The sequence below is a fragment of the Nanorana parkeri genome, unplaced genomic scaffold (genome assembly GCF_000935625.1).
Source record: "Nanorana parkeri isolate BGI_ZX_2015 unplaced genomic scaffold, ASM93562v1 scaffold360, whole genome shotgun sequence".
Classification (NCBI taxonomy): Eukaryota; Metazoa; Chordata; class Amphibia; order Anura; family Dicroglossidae; genus Nanorana; species Nanorana parkeri.
In genome coordinates, this window is record NW_017306628.1 from 507,352 (window position 1) to 528,971 (window position 21,620).

A 21,620-nucleotide genomic window follows, 5' to 3' on the forward strand; every position below is an offset into this window, starting at 1 on the left:
CAAAGAATACCAAATCATGAGCAAGGAAAATGAAAAAAAAAAAAACACTATTTTTGCTTGTACATCTTAGGATGATGGAAATCGCAGAGCGTCACTAAGTTAAGGGAAAATTACCTTGTAAAGTGAACAGCCAAAAGTGAACAGCCTTTAGCAAATTACCTCCTGGGTCTCAATTAGAAGGAAGAGAGGAAGTGAAAGAGATAGAATAGAAGTGCTACCAGGAAGCAGTAACTGATAGCTGAAAAGCACAAGTAAATGATGTGCCCTGGACTACATCATATTGGAACATTTTCTGAAATATAGGTTTTTGTTTACTGCACTCTAATATTCTATGTACTTATGTTCTAAATATCAATAAAACATGCTATGACAATAAGCAATGCATATAAATATTATTTTGCAATGTCCTGAACATACAATTTGTTTCCCTTCACTTCCCGTTCTGGAGATGCAACAGGAAATTATTTTACCTCATTTCCTGCTCTAGTGACAACTCTAAAATTCTGGATTTTCTATCTCTGTCTCAGTGAAAGAAAAAAAAAGAGGAGGAATGAGTCTCCACCTCCTGGGAGAAAAAAAATGTCTTTGCATGCACTTTAACTAGCTCCCGGCCGGCGGATCGCTTGTATGGGGCAACGATCGGTGTGTGTGTGTCCCTCCACGGTTCCCACCCTCGTCGCTGTCCCGCTGGTCGCCGGCTCCGCTGTGCCCAGTGCGAGCATGGTGCCTGTGTAACAGGGGATCAGAGGGAGATCGGAACACGAGCTCCCTGCGGTCCCCTCTGCGCTGCAAGAATGCGGAAGTGTTGTATATTGCATCACTTCTGCATTCTTGTGTCACTCTCCAGCTTCAGAAGCTGGAAAGAAGCTGATGGAGCAGATCTCTGCTTAATCAGCTTCTTTTGGGGGGTCCTAGGTGACATTAGGGGTCTTGGAGACACCTGACGTCTCCATAAAGAGGACCTGTCACATATTTTGCTATCACATGGGGGGGGGATTATTAGCCCCCGTATTTGATAGCAATACAGGTTTAGTAAAAAAAAAAATAGCAAAACAAATTAAAGCCCCACCCCCAAAAATGTTAAGTTACACATAAAAGAATAATAATTAAAAAAAATGTAAGTCCCCACCAATACATACACATGCAAACATGTGTCGGGGGCGCATACGTTCAAAAACTACGATTGCGCCCATTACGCCGCACTTGTTACATATTGCCGCGAACGTCACAGTGAGAGCAATAAGTCTAGGGCCATCAATCACTGATAACACTAAACTGATGAGCTGTAAAAGCTTTTAAAGCGTGGCCTATGGCCAATTTTGGGTATGGTAGTTTTATGCGATTTCGCGGGTACGCGCAATTTTAAAGCTTGACATGTTTGCTGTCTATTTACCCGACGTGACCCCGACTTTTATATTTTACCAAAAAATTGGGTAATAATAATAAAATGTTTCCTAACATAAATGTAAAAAAAAAAAAAACTTTTCAAAATTTTCAGCAATTTTTCCTAATTATAGTAAAAAATAAAAACCCCAGTGGTGTTTAAATACCACCAAAAGAAAGCCCTATCTGTCCCCAAAAAAATGGTACAACATTCATTTCAGTACAGCGTTGCATGACGGAATAAACGTCAGTCAAAGTACCGCAGCGCTGAATACTAAAAAATGGCCTCGCCAGGAAGGGGGTGTAAACACCAGGTCAGCAAGTGGTTAAGAAGCCATTGTACATAAGACATCATACATAAGCACCAAGGAGTGTCCATTGTCTATTCTCTATGGTGAATTGCTGGCTGTGCTTTATTATACCATATCATTGTGAAATGAACACATATCCCAATATCCCACTTGCAGTTGACTTCAATAGCTGGAGTAACATTAATGCTCAGCTTTCAGTTGACATCGCATGGACACTTTCCACGCTGTACCTGACAATTTCGATAAACACTAATGAATATTTTGACTACCAAAGTACAGCTTTCATTTAAGGTGATTTGTGATTGCTATTGCCTGCCCTGGAGCATACTCGTATAAAAGGAATGAAAAAACATTTGACAGTCTACATTTTGTATTCTCCATCTTCAGAACATTAGGACAGGCTAATCATTTTCACTTCTTTTTTTCATTTTAAGGAATATTTTTTGCTACATTTACTTACATTTGCTTAAAAAAGTAACTTGTAATTTTGTATTACAAATTAAGTTCTTAAAACCTTGATAATATGATGTTATTAGTATTGTCTGTATTGGGCTTATTTTATTCCATACTATTTCTAAACCATTTTATGGAGAAGAATACCTAAATTAAAAAGATTTTATGTTTAAAAAAAATTAGTTTTATTATCAGGCTTAATTAACTAACTTCATTGATTAATTAACAGATATTCATATGTTACATTGTTTATTATTTTACTAAAATATTTGGTTGCTATTTTTATATTGAAACGCCGCTCAACAGTGCACCCTAATGATAAACATGCAACGTGTAGTCTTATATTGCATAGACTAGGACAATAGTAACTGTTGATAAGTGAAATGTCACCTGGGGGTTTATCAGATGGCGTGTGATACATAAAATATACTGAATTACTTTTAAACAGTTACAGTATATATTATTACAATTATGATTATACAGGATTTATATAGCGCAGCGCTTCACAATACAAGGAGGACATTCAGCTTACAAGACAAGATGGTTAGGAGGGCCCTGCCCATAAAATATTATGCCTTTAAAAAGAGTGAGAGCATAGGAGATGGGCATACATTTGTTACTTGTCTTTATAGTAAATTTACAGCAATCACTTTAGGCCAGCAGAGGCACATGTTACCTTACCACAAATGCCCAGAAAACATTTCAGAATTGTGGCTAGATGATCACTTTATAACTTTACAGCACAGATGTTCTGAGTTCACTTGCATGCAGAGATACAATCTTCACAGGGTTAATATTTTCTTCCTGTTACTAAATGGCTCAGTTCTCTTTGGCCTAAACCCAACATATTAATAAAACAGATTGTGGCACCAGGATCCAGGTACTGGTATCTTTTGGCACAGAAACGATTGGTCATCCGCACAAGGTTTCTGACACAGGACAGATGATTATGCAAGCAAGTAAGTGTACATTAGGGATGCACCAATACTATTTTTTCCAGACCAAGTATGAGTACCGATGATTTTCTTGCCGATTCCAATTACCAATACTTTTTTTTGTGTCATGTGACAGTTTTCTAAAATACTACAGATGGATGATTTAAGGACAGTGGTGAAGAGCCAGGGCCCGGTCACAGCTGCAACCACTGCGGCCCTGGTAGTTCTGTCACTGACTCCAAACTGTAGAGGTACTACAAATCTCAGCAATACATTACACAGCAATGCAGAATGGCTACAGAGGACTACAAATCCTCTGTAGCCAGTGCCAGCAATACAATATTCAGCAATGCAGACTACAGATCCCGGAAATACATTCTACAACAACGCGGAATACCACCAGCTATAGAAGACTAGAAATCCCAGCAATACATTATACAGCAATGCCGAATGGCAATCGGCTATAGAGGACTAAAAATCCCAGCAATACATTATACGGCAATGCAGAATACCATCAGCTACAGAAGACTACATATCCCAGGGATGCTTTATACAGCAATGCAGAATAGTATGAAGCTACATACTCTGTGCTGCTCTGGCCTGATGTCTCCAGTGGAAGATCTCAGAGGGGCTGTGGAGGGTCTCAGGTGGGCTGTAGAGGATCTTAGAAGGACTGTGTGGGGGTCTAAGGAGGGCTGTGCGGCATCTCAGAGGCTGTTCAGGGTCTCAGGTGAATGTGCAGGGTTTTAGGAGGGCTGTGCGAGGTCTCAGGGCTTTTCCGAGTGGGATTTGAAAGGATGAGGCAGGCCATCAGCATTGAACAATGGAGATGCAGCAGGAAGATTGTGATAACACAGCAGAGCAGCACCATAATGTTAAGTGTTTTCACAACAGCAGTTTTATAATAAGAAGCAGATCACCTATCTACTTTTACTATGGATAAGAAATCTGTCTTTGGTGGGTGGGAGCCTTTTATAAATGGGGGCTACAGTACTGCATACAGTGAAGTGGTCAGGCATATATCATGATGCAGCATACAGGTGTAGAGCAGTAAGGAATATGTAAGGTAGAGTACAGAGTGCAGTGGTCAGCAGTATGTATCATAGAGTAAGAGTTACAATAGAGCATTCAGGAGTATGCAGTGTACAGTATAGTGTTCATTGGAGAGGTCTGGGATATGTAATGTACAGTACAGAGCACAGTAAAGCACACAGAAGAGAAGTTAGAAGTATACAAGGAGTTGTCCTATACTTTCCTTATTCTGTAGTTTCCTATTACATACACTATGCTAATCCACACCGCCTTATTCTGTATACTGTGTTGTACATTCCCTAATCCACACCGCCTTATTCTGTATACTGTGTTGTACATTCCCTAATCCACACCACCTCATTTTGTACCCTGCCCTGTATATTCCCTAATCCACACTGCCTTATTCTATACACTGTGTTGTACATTCCAAAATCCACACCGCCTAATTCTGTGCACTGTGTTGTACATTCCCTATTCCACACTGCTCCATTCTGTACGTAGTGTTGTAAATTACTTAATCCATACCACATCATTCTGTACACTGTGTTGTACATTCCCTATTCCATACTATCTCATTCTGTACAATGTCCTGTGCTATACATTGCCTATGCCACACTACCTCATGCTATATGATTTGCTGTAGATTTCATATTCCACACCATCCCATTCTGTAAGCTGAGCCCATAAATTCTTTGTTCCACACCATATTCTTCTGTACATTCCTTATTCTAACTTGGCACATTCCATATGATTTGCTGTATATCTCCTACTCCCCCACCATCCCATTCTGTAGGCTGAGCCCTATTCTACACTGCTAAACACTGTGCTAAACACAGAGCTGTACTATTCAACACTGCTAATTCCCTATTCTGTACATTCCTTGTTTGACATTGTCTCAACTGGTAGAGTACTAACTATGCTAACATCTATCCTGCTGTCTGGTCCTTATTTACGCACACCATGGTTCACCTATACCTGCACAATCAATAAGGTACTTACATTGTAATATTTGCACAGAATATTTCCTCTGCAGTTGTGTTGACGTAACAGCTTAGGTCTACACTTTATATAAAATACATCAACATTTTTGCAGGTTTAAAAAAAATATATTGGTTAAAAAAAACCATTATAAAATACATGTGAATAAATCCTTTCTATAACTAACTTTTTTGTAGGTATGAAACAACTGGATGTAGGTATAACAACTGTTTGAACTTCAAACTATATCTCTGCTTCTATGATTTAAAGTGACACCAAACTCGGGAGTAAAATCTTAAAAATGCATTCATGTACCTTACCTATTAACAAAACTTTATCTTTTTTGTGTATCACTCAGCTGTAGATCCCCAATTTATCTCTGAATTGGTGCTGACACTGTCCTTTCTTCTGCAGGGTGGTTACTTTTCTTCCCCATGGTCCCTGTGTGTGTTGTAAAGAAGCCACTGCTCCAAGCTTGCTCTCGTGATGAACTACAATCTCATGTTTAGTTTACTAATTGTATTGAGATTGTAGTTCATCACAGGAGTGAGCTTGGAGCGGTGGCTACTTTACAACACACATAGGGACCATGGGGAACAAAAGTAGCCACCCTCCAGAAGGAAGGACAGTGTCATGATGAATGCAGAGATGATTTGAGGATCTACAGCCGAGAGAGATACAAATAAGATACATTTTTGCTAATAGTTAAGTCTTAAAAATGCATTTGCGTACCTTAACTGCTGAGTTAAGTGTCACTTTATCATTTGCCTACAGGCTTTCTTTTTGCTTTGACAAACATTCATTATTAGACGTACTACAAAAACATAACAAAGAGTATTTGTGTTTTAGTCTTAGTCTATACACTGTACGTTACAAATTATTATATGTAATCTACCAAGGCTATTCCAAAAGTAGCCACTAGGAAGCAGCAAAAGTGAGGATATTCAATGATGTGCTATGAAGCCGGGAATTGCCATTTAAATGACCTGTACTGGTTTAAATCGACATCCAACTGCAGCTCTGTTGTTTCTAGGATAACTTGGATTTTTATATAATCTTTGATATATTGAAAATGATTATTTAGGGTATAAATAGGTCTCCAGACTGAACATTTTAATAAAAATCAAATGAACTTCCTCATAGCTTATTCTTGGAATCAATAAATACATAGAGTACACACAGATCACTGGCTTATAGTGTAAACAGAGTTAGCAGGGATAGACACAATGATAATGTTTGAGAGCAGCCAGGGGAGGTTGTGTAAGGAAAATGAATGATTGGCACAGTAGTGAGCTGCGCAGGATATAATTATGTATTCTGTACCAAGTTGTACTAAAGACTTTGAATAGAATGCTTTGCTGATCGGAGGAGCTTTAAAAGTCCAACATTAGTCCAAACGTTGATTCGACCAAAATATATTGGCCAAGTCACATGTCTCTTTGGGGGTCCAGCAATTTCAGACCAACTGTTGGGAGCGATCCTTTTTCTGGTATATTTTATAGGACAATGTGTGTGGCATTGTTGACCTGTGAACTGCAGCAACCCACAGCAATTAAAAAAATCATATCGTAAGTGATTGTTTTAAAAGTAGTTTTACAGCAAAGTATATGTAAACCCAATCAGTAAAAATCTCCTATAAGCATTAACATGTTGATGTCATTTTAAAAGTTTGTTGTTTTTTTTACCTGGTGATCCTGCCATGAAGGTTGTTGTGCAGACACGTCCTGTTATGGGATGACAACGCTCTGTCCCTTTGTGCCAATTGTGCTCCTGCATTGTCAACCTGTCCAAAGTGGCTATTTCAACACAAATTATGCAGGTATGGCCAACTGTTGTCACCCTCAGGGAACTTGCCCTGAGAAATTCCATGCAGCCATTGCTAGAGTGCATGCATGTAGACAGGAAGGAACTGCAAAGAGACAGCAGAAGATCTTTAGTATTGATATGCAACAATGAGCAATACAACAATGAAAAGAAGTATTTTTTTAAAAATGCCAACTGTTTATATAATGCAGAACTTTAAGTAGAAGTGCACCTACCCTTTCTGTCATCCCTCCCCTGACCTAAGAGATCTCACCCTCCACAGATGTACATTTACCAAGATCTCCTTCCCCCCCGGCCTTCGGGCAGAGCCCCCTCAACTTCTATAGCACTCTACTGTGCAGGTGAAGGCAGGAGAGAGAGGAATTATGGCACATGATATCAACAAACAGAGTAGGCGGCAGGTTTCATACTTAATAAAGTATGTTTCTGTAGAGGGAGAGGGGAAGATCTATTAGTTCATGAAAGGGGGAGGGGACAAAAAGAATAAGTGTTTTGTTTACAGTCTGTGTCTACTTTAACTATAAAAAGAAACCTTTCCTGAGTAAACACGAAGGCTGTCATTGCGGAATTATCTGCCTTCCTGTTATTCTGACCCTTTGCATTCAATATTTACAATGGTGCAGATACTGTAGGTTCTGACTTTATTCTGAATTCCCTGATCTGCATAACTATTCCAGCACATTGCCTGGCTTCAGTACTTTCACTGATCACTGGCTCCAATGCTTTCAGAAACAACGAGTATTTTTAGGAGGGGGGACAGCAATGATAGCTCCCATGTTTCTCTCATGAAAGGGTTACTCTGATGATTTACATAGAGTTACTTTCTTATTATTAAAAGGAGAATTATGAGGCTAGTGATTTTCACTCAGCCTCATAATCTGAGCTGACCTGTGACAATGGAACTGTCGCAGGACGGCTCAGTAGATTGGGAAGTGAGCGAACACATATCGTGGCTCGCTCACTTCTCGATCTATTCCTGCAGGAGAGCTGTGACTGTAACACACGGCTCCATGCAGGGATTCCTCTCTCCGATCCTCGAGCGCTGACTGGAAAACGGACGGGGGAGGGGGCGGGCACAGCTGGCTCTGCCTCTGGATAGGCAGAGACAACTGTCAATTCCACAGCTGGGGGGATCCAGACAGTATTGTCGGGATCCGTCCCGGCTGCGGCTTCTCAGTATACCGTGAGCTGTAGCTCGCGGTATACTGAGCTTTGGGTCATGGGAGAACACTAATTTGTGTTCTCCCATGACCCCATAGTTCTCCTTTAATGCTTATTTGAACAAGTATAGATGCAGGTGTCTAACACAAAATAACATTTTCAAGCTGGACTCACAGTCATATGTCAAATGTTTTGGGGGCTAAAGCACCAGTCATATAAGTTACCTCGAATGAAGAATCTCATGCAGGCTATTGTAAAATAACTCCCTTCAGTGATGCCAGATATTCTCCACAGCTATGATCTTCTGGCGCTGCAGGGGTAAGAGATATGACTGTGACGAGATCATGCCATATGCCCTCTACTTCCTGTCCCCTCACCCATTCACAAAATTATTTTCCCAGAATCCATGGCATTCTGTGAATGGGCAACAGTGATCCTGTCATTTGTCTGGCCCTAGCCCATTCACAAAATGCCCTGCATTCTGCACAAATAATACAAGGAGTTTTGTGAATGGGCAAGAGGAAAGGAAGGGGAGACTGAATGTCAGGATTCTTAACAGTTGCAGCTGCATCTTTCATCTCTGCATCGTCAGAAGATCACAGATGTGGGGAGTATCCAACATCAATGGTGGGGGGATTTTTACAATAATCAGCAGCCAGTGGGGCATAGGAGATTCTTCATTAGAGGTAACTTATGTAACTGGTGCTGTAGCCCCCAAGCCATTTTTTTTCTAGAGTTTAGCTTTAAAGCTACTTGTCGAATTTCCTAGTAATATTTGTTCCACATCTCACCGATATGTAATAGATTCTCTGCTCTCTAGTGCAATATACCATGTAGAAGTGATTTCTAGAAAATGTAGAAAACAATTCTGTGTCAGTTTTTGTAACCAAGTGTCTACTTTAATTTTCTAATTTACCCTAACAAAATAACAGCTGGAATCTAACTCTAAGTACAACAAAGACACATTTATTTCCACCAATTTTTAAATAAATCAGCCGCAGACTACTGGGCAGTTACATTACCATGGAAACCTCACAAAAGCTTCATCGCCTAGGCAACAAGCTAATTCTTCAGGTGGAAGGATGCTGCCAACTTTTACTAATACACCTCCTTTGGCCCAAAATGGCTTATAACATTGAAAAGTAGGCATTAGAATAAATATAATTGCAATTTAAAGAAAATACACTTAGGGGTCTATTAACAAAGATGCTGTAGGCAGCCGAGTAAATAACTGACCCGAAGTGAAATGAGCCGAACGCTGTTCTGCTATTCACTTTAGGCTTGTACTGCTGATTTCAGCCGTACACCGGCTAAAATCAGCTTTAAAATCGGCTTGCTGCGGCTGGCTTCGGGTCGGGCAAACATGCTCAGCGTGTTCGGCCGACCCGAAGTGCAGAAGGAGTTCGACTCAGCCGATCCAATATCTGGATTGGCTGAGCCGAACCTCCGGCAGGCTACTCGCTGCTGTTCGGCCTATTCTCAGAGATAGCGAACAGCAGTGAGCGGCATTCGGCTCCGCTATTCTGCCCGATAGCTCTGTAGAAAAAATAAAATAGAAAACGATTGGGCGGAGCTAGCAGTGACAGCTAGCTCCGCCCAACTGTTTTCTATTAGCTGCGCGGTTCTGCTGCCATCAGAATAAAAATTCGATCGAGCAGAGTAAACCTTTCTGGGAGAAAGGGTTTCTCTCCCGGGCGGCCGGGAGCCATATTAGACTCCCAGAGTGTCCGGGAGAGTAATTACAGGTCCGCCCAGCTGTCAGAAGCAGGCTGTTGGCCGGCCAGCTCCGGCTTTCACCTCGGCTCATTCGAGCCGAGGCATATGCCTTCGGCTCGACCGAGCCGCTCGGCCAACTTCGGGAGCTGTACGAGCTATAGTGAATAGCCCATACAGCAGCCCTTTGGTTCTACTGAACCGAAGGGGTCCTGGGGCCGAAGCTAGCCGAAGGATCAGCCAAAGCTACAGCTAGATCCTTCGGCAGCTTAGTGAATAGACCCCTTAATCATAACGTAGGGATGGTTTCAAAATTTGCATTTTTATGCTTGTTCTTTATGCCTTTTTCCTAGCCTAAGACAGTGTTTGTATGTAACTTGTCAGGGAAAGGACTATGTGTTCCTGCATGCTGGGGTAGAATCAAGAAAAATGGAAAACCCCTTTAAACTACCGACCATTGAATAACGTTTTCCAAGTGACCAGGTAAACAAAGTGGCTTCTTTGAGGGTCCACAGCTCCAATCATTGAATTTCAAAGTATACACCGCTCAATCCCCAAAGTCGGACAACACCAACCCAACCAGTTACATCAATCAGGCACAGGCTCCGAACATACATGCTGGCGTAACAAAATCCTGAAATTCCAACATAGAGCCGCACATCCGACAGTTCACAGTCCACAGCTGCAGCCAGGGTTGGCAGGAGTAAATACAAAAAATAGCCAAACACTTGTTAGAAACCAGTCAAAATAGCAACAATTGTTATAAATAGTAGCCAAGAACTATATATTTGGATATGCATGAAGGAAGAAAATGTATCAATAGACCTCCTCTACCATGAACGAAATGCACTGTGCTTTATGAAGCAATAAAGCAAAATTCTTGGATTTTTTAAAGAAAATAAATAAAAGCATTTGGAAGTAGGCCAGTAAGGTTACAGAGAAAGCTAAACTGGAAACCTTGCTGCCCAATAGTCCCCAAGTCCACGACACAGGTTTTCCACACAGAATATTGGACCTACACTATTTCTTCTACAGGCTCATCTCTTTTGGTCAGAGTGGACCATAGTAGAGAGGAGGGCAGAGCTAGGACATAGGAACAGGAAGCTATTGTTTCATGGCTTGGCTTATGGGCTCCTGGGTGCTCTGTAGAATAAGATAAAGCATCTTGAGGCCCCTAGTTGTCTACTTTTGAGCTTTCCTGGCAGTTGAATAGTGACCAGTTTGCTTTATATACATTTTTTTAATTTTCATTTCAAACAATATGAGGAAAACCAAAACTGATGGGAAACCTGATTAGCTCAATATAAAGTATTATTGCTTTCTCATGCTTTGAAAAGGTAATATGATGGCTGCAGCAGTGATATAACTTTTGCAATTGAGTTTCACTTTGTGATGAATGATTGTATAGTACAACAGGCAACCCAATCCTACTGTAGAAGATTACTTTTTAAAAACAAACTTATAAACTTTTTACAGTTGCTGTGGCAACATTTCCTTCAATTGATTTCTTTATAAAACAATGACATGCTATGTCCTGAGGTGGGATTATATCAGGTCGTAGACAGCAGCAACTGTCCACCCACAGAAAAAATGTGAGCAAGGGAATTCATCTGGAGAAAAGAATTACACTCATAACTCAGGCATAATGAGCAGATATAGAACATAGTCTGCTCTGTGGTTGGTCTAGTCAGAGATTAAAATATCTTAAAACCTCATCTAACCTTTTGGAAAAATACATGTAATACACAAAAGGTGACTGGAATTTTAAGGTTTAAAGTAAAACTGGAGAGAAATCTCTCTGCAAACCTTCTAAAAATGCTAGTAGCCTATACTGACCTACTGATGTTAATACTATAGGGGTTATTCACAGAGGAGACGAAGGGCTTCTGTACGGGCTATTCACTATAGCCCGTACAGCAGCAGAAGGCGGCCAAGCAGCTCAGCCAAGCCAAAGGCATATGCTTTGGCTCATCTGAGCCGAAGTGACAGCCGAAGTCTTTGTGTGTTTTGCCATGTGGCCAAAACACACAAAGACTTGCAAAATGCTTATTAAAATGCAGTAAAATGTGTTTTAACAAGGAATCCTAAAATGCAGCATTTTTGTAACACTATAGTGTTACCACAGCCTGTGCTGTTTTTAGTAAAGAAGCTTTTAACAAAATTACGTCAACAGACCTATTTAGGGAATTTAGCTGCAAATTTCCTAAAACAACTTACTCCATACCCTACAGCTGATTTACAACTAAATTCTAAACCTGCCTTAAGTCATTTCAATGGTTTGTCACTTAAAAGGAAATTAATACTATACTGCAAAAACAATTTTCCCTGGCAAGCCTAACCACCAAACAAATATATGCAGCTGATTTATGCAATTGTGGAGAGGAGCAGAGGAATGACATTAGTTTACAATTAAAAATAAAATAACTCATCTCACTTTCTTGTAATTATTTCTTTTTATAAATAGGGTTTTTTTTTTTTGCATCATTCCAATGCCTTAAAGTGGGCCTTTACCCATATCTTTAAAATAACAACAAATACACTTTAGAAATGTTTAGTAATGACAATCTACAAACACACCACTTCTAGATAATTGAAGATTTTTTATTCTTTGCATACCTATTTTTTATTTTCCTTCCCATTCTTCTCATGGTGGCCATTTTTACTAAGGGCAGGTTAATCCATCTTCCCTTTACTTCCTGAAACTCTGGCACATGTGACTAGGACATGTGACCATGCACATCATCTCCGGGGTTTACAAATGAGATTTCCCAGCAATACACTGCTGATGTGCAAATTCAAGTGAAAATGTAAATAGTTAAATAAAAATACAAATAACATGCCTTTTATAAACACAAAAAAGATCCCACTAGTGATAGTAATATACAAACCAATATTCAAAATAAATCTAGAATGAAAAATTCATTATTGTATTGCTCTTATCAAAACAATTGATGAAAAGCATCCGTGAATGACTAAAGTGCATTAAGTGTGACCATTTTAATTCCAATTAATAGGTGATCATTCATATAAAACATCCGTGCAATATATCAAATGCATCAAGTATAAGAAGTGTACAAAAATCGTTACCTTATATTATAAAAGTACAAAAATAGTCCAAAAAGTAGGAAGCAAGACACGTTCTTTGTATTTTTATTTAACTATTTATTTTTTCACTTGAATTTGCACATATACATTATTAAGATTTTGTGAATATTTAGCGTGGAATATTGTTTTAATAAGGCTCTGCTGATGTAACCTTCCCAGCATGCATCTCATAGGCAGGGGCTGCATCACTAATGCCTAATAGGACCAGGAAGTGGAAAACTAGTAATTGTAAGTAAAAGAAAAATATGTTTAAAGGGTTATTAAACCCTGTGTTTTTTTGCATATATCTACTGCTAGCAAGCAGTAGATATATGCAAGAAGTGTGAAAAAAACAAAAACCCTGCTTTGAAAAGCTTTAATACTTACCTCTGTCTTCCTCGCGCCCTCCCCAATGCATCTTGTGGAGGGCGCATGCGCAGTTCACATTTTCGGCCAGGTCGCGAGGAGAGACACAACATAAGTCTATGGACGCGTGCACCCGCATGCAGACACCGTGGGACAGGAAGTGCCAGCAAGCCCAGAGGAGTCAGCGCTGGATCGGAGACCGGCCGCAGCGCTGGAGGGACAGATGAAAAGGAGAGGAAAGAAGAGGAAGATCGGATTAAGAGACATTTAAGGTAAGTGCTGACATTAACATTGGGGAGAGGGAAAAAGATTTTTGACTTTAACCCCTTCATGACTGAGGCCCTTTTTTCAATTTTTGCACCCATGTTATATTCCACATTTTAGACTATACAGAGCTGCATGCTGGTAAAGGTCCGCTTTCAGAAAATATATGCAAATATATAAAGTAACAGCTATCTGTTAAATAGCAGTTGTTGAATAGCAGTATTTATAAAATGTCAAAGTTGCTGACTATGGTTGAGCAAATCGATTTGCAGGAATGGAGGTATAAGCTTGTGCACAGGGTGTGCTGGGAGTGCTTCATGTCTGCTGTCACCGGCATGCACACGGGGTGACCTGGGTGTGCCTAGGCTTACCCTAATCACCCGAGTCCAACAATGAAACTGCAAAAGCAGGTGACATGGTTTTAGTCACTGAGCCAATGGTGGAGTTGCCACCTGTCCAGGATTCACCCAGACAGTCCAGGTTTTGAGTCCTATATGTGCTGTGTCCGTGTTCCATGCCAGCTAAAACCCAGACACAAGATGTGATGTCAGGCGGACAGATGCAACCACGGGGTCCTGGTATTCCAGCTTGTATGTAGATCTCTGCTGTGACTGGGCTCTGTCAGTGTATGAGCTCCACTGCCAGATGAGTGTCAGTGCTTGCTCTATCACTGCTGACTGCAACTTTACTGTGAATGTACAAGTACAGTTTACAAGTGGATTGTGCCAAATCGGTGCTGGACACATTGCAGGGCCACCTGGGCTCTGCACTGGTGACTGCGTGGACACTGAGAGCTATACTGGTGACTGCAGGGTAGGATTAAGAGCATCATGGGCCTGATACTGAGGATTTTGGTGGGCCTTTTCAGGGAAATACATAAAAAAACATTTGAATTACCATTAAAGTGCATTAACAAAATATTGGATTTTTTAAACACCCAAAAAAAAAAATCAGGCTTCTTCACTGAACCCCAAATTACCTAAATGAAGGAAACTGATAGATTAAAATTAAACTACACATTCACTTTTTGTTCTTTCATTGCTTGCAAATGCGTCAATTAAAGAATTCCAATGCAAGCACATTTTATATATAATATATAGAAAACATCATGTGAACGTTCTGCTGAGTCCTGCTACATCTGTTGTGGCTGCTAATGGGTTGAAGGTGGCAAGAATTCTGTGTAATAAAATTAGTTAAAACCACGGGGTCCTGGTGTGCCTGCTTGTATGCAGCTGTGCTTCATGCAAGTGTAGACCCCTGCTGGGTTACACATACACTACAATCTACTGCATGTGCAATGTTACATTTATATGAACCAGTGTGAGTTTTGTTTTTTCCATTTCGCCCTTAATGTCCATCATGACAAAAAAACATGGATCTCAGCAAACAATTACTTTGTCAGTGACTTTTTCAGACATGTGCTTTGGTCCATTTACCAAGTTCTGCAGTGTATAGCCCTGAATCAGGGACACAAGATGTCACTCCTCACCATCTCTCCTCACTCTCTCCCCTGGCTGTCTCTCCTCATTCTCTCCCCTCACTATCTCTCTCTCCTGGCTTTCTACCCTGGCTCTCTCTCTCCTGGCTTTCTCTCCTCTCTCTCTCTCCTGGCTTTCTCTCATCTCTCTCTCCTGGCTTTCTCTCATCTCTCTCTCTCCTGGCTTTCTCTCCTCACTCTCTCTCTCCTCACTCATCCTCCTGTCTGTGTCTCCTTGCTTTCTCTCCTGGCTGCCTCTCCTTGCTCTCTCTCCTGGCGGTCTCTCCTTATTCTGTCCCCTGGCTGCCTCTCCTTGCTCTCTCTCCTGGCTGTTTCTCTTTGCTCTCTCCCATGACTGTCTCTCCTCACTCACTCTTCGGGCTGTCTCTCCTTGCTCTCTGCCCTAGCTGTCTCTCCTCGATATCTCCTCTGCCTGCCTCTACTCTTGTGTGTACATCCTAATGCAATATGTCTGCTGTGGAGATCACCAAACAGGAAGTCAGAGGTGCACTGGAAATAATTCCCCCAATAACAACCACAAATTGTGTCAACTCCCCTCCCCATCACTCTGTTTGTCTATTTCTGTCTCTCACTGCGACGCATTATGGAAGAAGGAGGTGGGGAGATTCTGTGGGGACCTTGAGACCTTGCACCCCGCCACTGCTGCTGGAGGGACCACACTGGGGAGGGGAAATTCATCAGAACTGGAGCAATTACAGTTTTGTTCCACTCAACGCATCTAAAAGAAGAAAAGGTTGTGTTATAAATGTTTAAAGCCAAACTCCAACTATGATACAAAGTGGACGTGTTAGCATACCTTCTTGGTCCCCCCTATGTACAATGCAGGTGTGATGTGCGTGGTGGTAAAATGTGGACATATTGCATACTGGAGGTCACCGTCAGTGCAATGTAAAGCTCTGCTGTGCGGAGACATGAATGGAATATACACTTTGTACGTTGCCAATAAAATGAGGAAAAGAAACAAAGTAAATGCAAAGTAGCAATGCAAAGCACTGCAGATCATCGCTGCCACCTAGTGGACACAATCCGCACAACCAAACAAATACACTATAATGAGACTTTCCATAGGCCATATATACTGTATATGAAATGGCTGAGCGGGAGCAGGATACCCTCTAGTGTACATTGGGGGGAATAGCAGACAATCTTGCCATGGGCACCTGATCCAGAGTCTGTCTGCTCCAGTTCTGGTACATTCCCTACATTATACAGCTAATTAATAATATAGGTATAATAGAAACTTCCCATGATGCTTTGCACAGCATTCTTTGCGTTTTTATATAAATCTTTCACAAGGACATGACTTCAGATATTGAGGAACAGTGAGGGGAATTTATCAAACTGGAGCAGTCCAAATCTTGAGCAGATGTGCATGTCAACCAATCAGCTTCTATCTTTCATTATCAAATCTTAACTGAACAGACTAAAGAGAGACACTGATTAGTTGCCCTGGGCAACTGACCCAGATTTTGTCTGCTCCAGTTTTGATACATTCCCCCCACTATGTTTTATTTTTGTATCGAGTATGGAATGGTGAGAGCACCTGACTGTGTAATGTAGAGGATTCCTTCACTCCCTGTCCGGAAAAACCACAACAGGAAGTGAGAGGAACACTCTTCAGATTCGCTTAGGTGGTTGCCATAGAAACAATTGTTCCCAGTGGAAGATTTTCCCCCTAACCTTTTGTTTCAGTGGCGTCCATAATACTTGGGATATCCTGTCACTTCCTGTCCTAGAGACAGTAGTCACCAGGACAGATAGAGGGGTGAATTTCTACAGTGGGGACACACAGTAGTAATAACCAGACAGAGTCTCTAACACTTCAACACCATCTGTAACTAAAAAAAGAAAAAAATGGCAGCCAATACATCCTCATTCACCGCGACGAAGAAACATCATCATCACCTGACACTTTCCACTCCCCTTGCGCGTGCTGTGCTTCAAACGCCGGCCGCTAGGTCACAATATTTTCCATAAAGATGAGCGACCATATGAGACCTTTCACCTGACATAGCTCCGCCTACAGAAATGTTGACGCTTAGGAATATGAGTATTTGGGGCAAGCTCCCCGGGGGAAAATATAGCATTTCTATAACAATTCCTGATATAACCATACACACCATAGACGGTTCGGAGGTCACTCTGTGCTGCACTGTGCACCACACTCTACAAACCATAGACTGTACGTGCATGGCCTGAAAAGGCTTTACAGGAGCACAGCAGAGTCCATCATCCAGGATGGGAAATTCAACCTGCTCATTGTTATCAGTCATGTTAGGCTGGGGGAAGCTCACCACTGGCGGTCTGTATTGTTCTTCTATAGGGGAAAGTGGGGGAGCGTGTGACAGGACAGGAAGTCAGCTGTGTAAAGGAAAATGTCATCCCCAGCGATAGAATTCTTCTACAAATTTATATTGCATGTTGGGGCTCAGTCTCTGATTGTAATCTCTCTTGATCCTTAGATTGTCAGCTCTTAAGGACTGTGATGTAACATTATGAATGGACTTCCTGGGGGTCATCAATCATCCAAAAAATTAACTGGGGTTTGCTGCTTCATGTCTGCTGTCACCGGCATGCACACGGGGTGTCCTGGGTGTGCCTAGGCTTACCCTAATCACCCGAGTCCAACAATGAAACTGCAACAGTGGGTGTCATGTTTTTAGTCACTGAGCCAGTGGTGGGGTTGCCACCTGCCCGTGATTCACCTAGACAGTCTGCGTTTTGAGTCATGTATGTGCTGTGTCCGTGTTTCAGGCCAGCTGATACCCAGACACAAGATGTCAAGAAATCAGGTGTTGTACAGTACTTGTATGTACAGTAGATCTCTGTTGTGTCAGTGTATGAGCTCTACTTTCGGGTAAGTGTCTGTGTCTCCCCTGACTGTCTATCCTCACCCTCTCTCCCTCTCGCCGTCACTCCTCATTCTCTCCCTCTCGCCGTCTCTCCTCATTCTCTCCCTCTCGCCGTCTCTCCTCATTCTCTCCCTCTCGCCGTCTCTCCTCATTCTCTCCCTCTCGCCGTCTCTCCTCATTCTCTCCCTCTCTCCTCATTCTCTCCCTCTCGCCGTCTCTCCTCATTCTCTCCCTCTCGCCGTCTCTCCTTATTCTCTCCCTCTCGCCGTCTCTCCTCATTCTCTCCCTCTCGCCGTCTCTCCTCATTCTCTCCCTCTCTCCTCATTCTCTCCCTCTCGCCGTCTCTCCTCATTCTCTCCCTCTCTCCTCATTCTCTCCCTCTCGCCGTCTCTTCTCATTCTCTCCCTCTCGCCGCCTCTCCTTATTCTCTCCCTCTCGCCGTCTCTCCTCATTCTCTCCCTCTCGCCGTCTCTCCTCATTCTCTCCCTCTCTCCTCATTCTCTCCCTCTCGCCGTCTCTCCTCATTCTCTCCCTCTCGCCGTCTCTCCTCATTCTCTCCCTCTCGCCGTCTCTCCTCATTCTCTCCCTCTCGCCGTCTCTCCTCATTCTCTCCCTCTCGCCGTCTCTCCTCATTCTCTCCCTCTCTCCGCATTCTCTCCCTCTCGCCGTCTCTCCTCATTCTCTCCCTCTCTCCGCATTCTCTCCCTCTCGCCGTCTCTCCTCATTCTCTCCCTCTCTCCGCATTCTCTCCCTCTCTCCCTCTCTCCTCATTCTGTCCCCTCGCCGTCTCTCCTCATTCTCCCCCCTCGTCGTCTCTCCTCATTCTCTCCCCTCGCCGTCTCTCCTCATTCTCTCCCCTCACCATCTCTTCTCACCCTCTCTCTTAGCTGTCCCACTTCACCCTCTCCCCTGGCTGTCCCTCCTAACTCTCTCCCCTGGCTGTCCCTCCTAACTCTCTCCCCTTGCTGTCTATCCTTGCCCTCTCTTGGCTGACTCTCTCTCCAATGACTGTCTCTCTTCTCGCTATCTGTCCTCACTCTGTCTCCTGGCTGTCTCTCCAGGTGCTCTCTCCTGGCTGTCTCTCCATGTGCTCTCTCCTGGTTGCCTCTCCTTGCTCTCTCTCCCCGCTCTAACCCCTGGCTGTCTCTCCTCACTCTCTCCCCTCACTCTCAAAAGGCTGTCTCTACTCTACTCATTCTCTGTTCTCACACTGTCTCGCCTCTCTTCCCTGGCTGTCTTTCCTTGCTCACTTTCCTGGCTGTCTCTCCTTGCTCACTCTCTTGGCTTTCTCTCCTCATTCTTGCTCCTGGCTGTCTCTTCTCCCTTTCTCTCTCTTGGCTGTCTCTCCTTGTTCTTTCTCCTTGCTTTCTCCTGTGTATATATCTATCCAAAACAAATTGTTGCACGGCGCTAGAGTGTTTGGGTTTTGCTTGAGGAAAAGCCGACAACCCTAGCTGGTGGAGAGATTACAAAGATCCCTCTGTGACCGGCTCAGCGATACAGAGGACAGCAGCACTTGCCACTTGCATTGCTCACATAACAGCCACAGTCCTCAGTGCGTGGGAAGCTGCAAGGGAGCGTGGCTTCGGATTCTCGTCCAATCAGGAAGGGCGGGTAGTCACATGACCTCCTGCCAGGCTCCCTGCTTCATTACTGCACCCCTGGTGGAAGAGGCACAGTTGAAAAGATGGGAAGGCAGGATGCCTCAGGTCTGTGTATGTATGTATTATATATGCATGCATGCGTGGTTGTACTTTTGAGTTCACACCCTAATGCAATAGGCTGGGCATGTCTATGAATGGAGATCCAACCCATATAGGGTTGATTTTCTAATAGTTTATATATGAAAATGTCCACTAGACCAGTCTAAGTATTTTTTTTTTAAATCATAAAAAAAAGACATGAAAAATGAATCACCAGGTGAAGACAAAAATGACTTCTATACTGTATAAACATAAGTTTTCCATGGCAAGCCTAGCCACCAAATGAATATGTGCAGCTGGTTTATGTGATTGCAGAGCAGAGCAATTACATTAGTTCATAATTAAAAAGAAATGATGATCCCACTTTCTTGTAATACTTTTTGTAATCTATAGTGCATCTTTGGTATCATTTCAATGCCTAAAGAAAACATATGTAAATATGTTTTTTTAATAAACCCCAGAAAAGCAGCTCCCTGTTGAGCTTATTGATTTGTAGGGATGGAGATACAGTACGGCTGATTTGTAGATAGTTGATAGAGATAGAGACAGGGCAGCCTTCAGACATTTCGGGGCCCCTTACATGTCTCTGTACAGAGGAGCTTACACTCTAATGTCCCCCCTACAATCACACACTATGATTATACATGTATATAGCTCTGACATATACCGCAGCGCTGTACAGAGACTGATGTGACTGTGGGGGAGGGGACATTAGAGTGTAATCTCCTCTGTACAGAGACTGATGTGACTGTGGGGAGGGGACATTAGAGTGTAATCTCCTCTGTACAGAGACTGATGATCACTTTGCTGCAATTAAAATTTTTCCACAAACGAAAATGTGTACAGACTACCGCTAACTAATTATGTCCGGAAAACTAATTTTTCCAAAACGAATCGCACATGTCTACTGGACGCAGGGCTTAGGGTAAGGTCACACCATAAGCAGTGCGCTCCGGTCCGATTGAAGTGAATGGCACCGTAGCCATGCCCTCCGGCTGCAATTCGATCGCCCGCACGGGATCGCAAGGTACATTGTGCCTGCAGTGTGTTCAGGTGCGATCAAAATGGTGCTTGCAGCATTTTAATCGCACCCGAACGCACTGCAGGCACAATGTGCCTTGCGATCCTGTGCGGGCGATCGCATTGCGGCCAGAGGGCGTGGCTACAGTGTAATTAACTTCAATGGCCGGAACGCACTGCAAGTGGTGTGAACAGGTCTTAAAACGGTACAAGGAGCAGCCATATTCTTGATATAACCACTTCCAGCGGAGCAGGTACATTTACATGAACCTGCGGAAGTGGTTAACCACTTCCGGGCTGGCCGTAGTAAAAAAACGGCCGGCCCGGAGCTCTCTAGATCTGAGCGGGCGTTTTTAGACGTCCGCTCAGACACGCCCGCTGAAGTCTTGAAGTGGTTAAAAAAAAAACCACACATACACGTAATGAAACACACATATCACACACTCATTAAAAACACACACACATAGCTTTATTAATTAAATAAAAAAAATCACACACACATTAAAAAAACACACAATAAAAACACATACACACACAACTACTAACAATAGTTAATAAAAAAAATGTCCCCCTCTCCTGCTTACCTGTTTTGCAGGAAGGGGGCTGCATTTCTGGGCTCCAGTGTGACACATGGGGATTATAGTAATGGTGGAGTGTAGGATCAGTGTGATCTGCATCTCAGGCTGATGCAGACCTACTAATCGATCCCTGCCTGTGTCACTGACGGCACCACGAGGGAGCGATCAGTATGATCTGCATCAGCAAGAGATGCAGATCATACTGATTCTCCACTGGACCACCAGGGAATTATTTTCATTTAATATATTGCCGTTTCAGAAATATATTAAATGAGATGTGGGCACTTGCCAGGTTTAAAAATGGCCGCGATCTTTAAAAACGTAATGTGCAGTCAGTCACTGCAGTGGAGGCAGACTGGAGACAGGGGGACACCGGAGGCCAACACAGAGAGAGCACCCCAGGTGAGGATCTCGAGTGTGCGGGCCCCGGCTTCCTCCGGTGCTGCGGGGGCCCGGCCGCCTCCA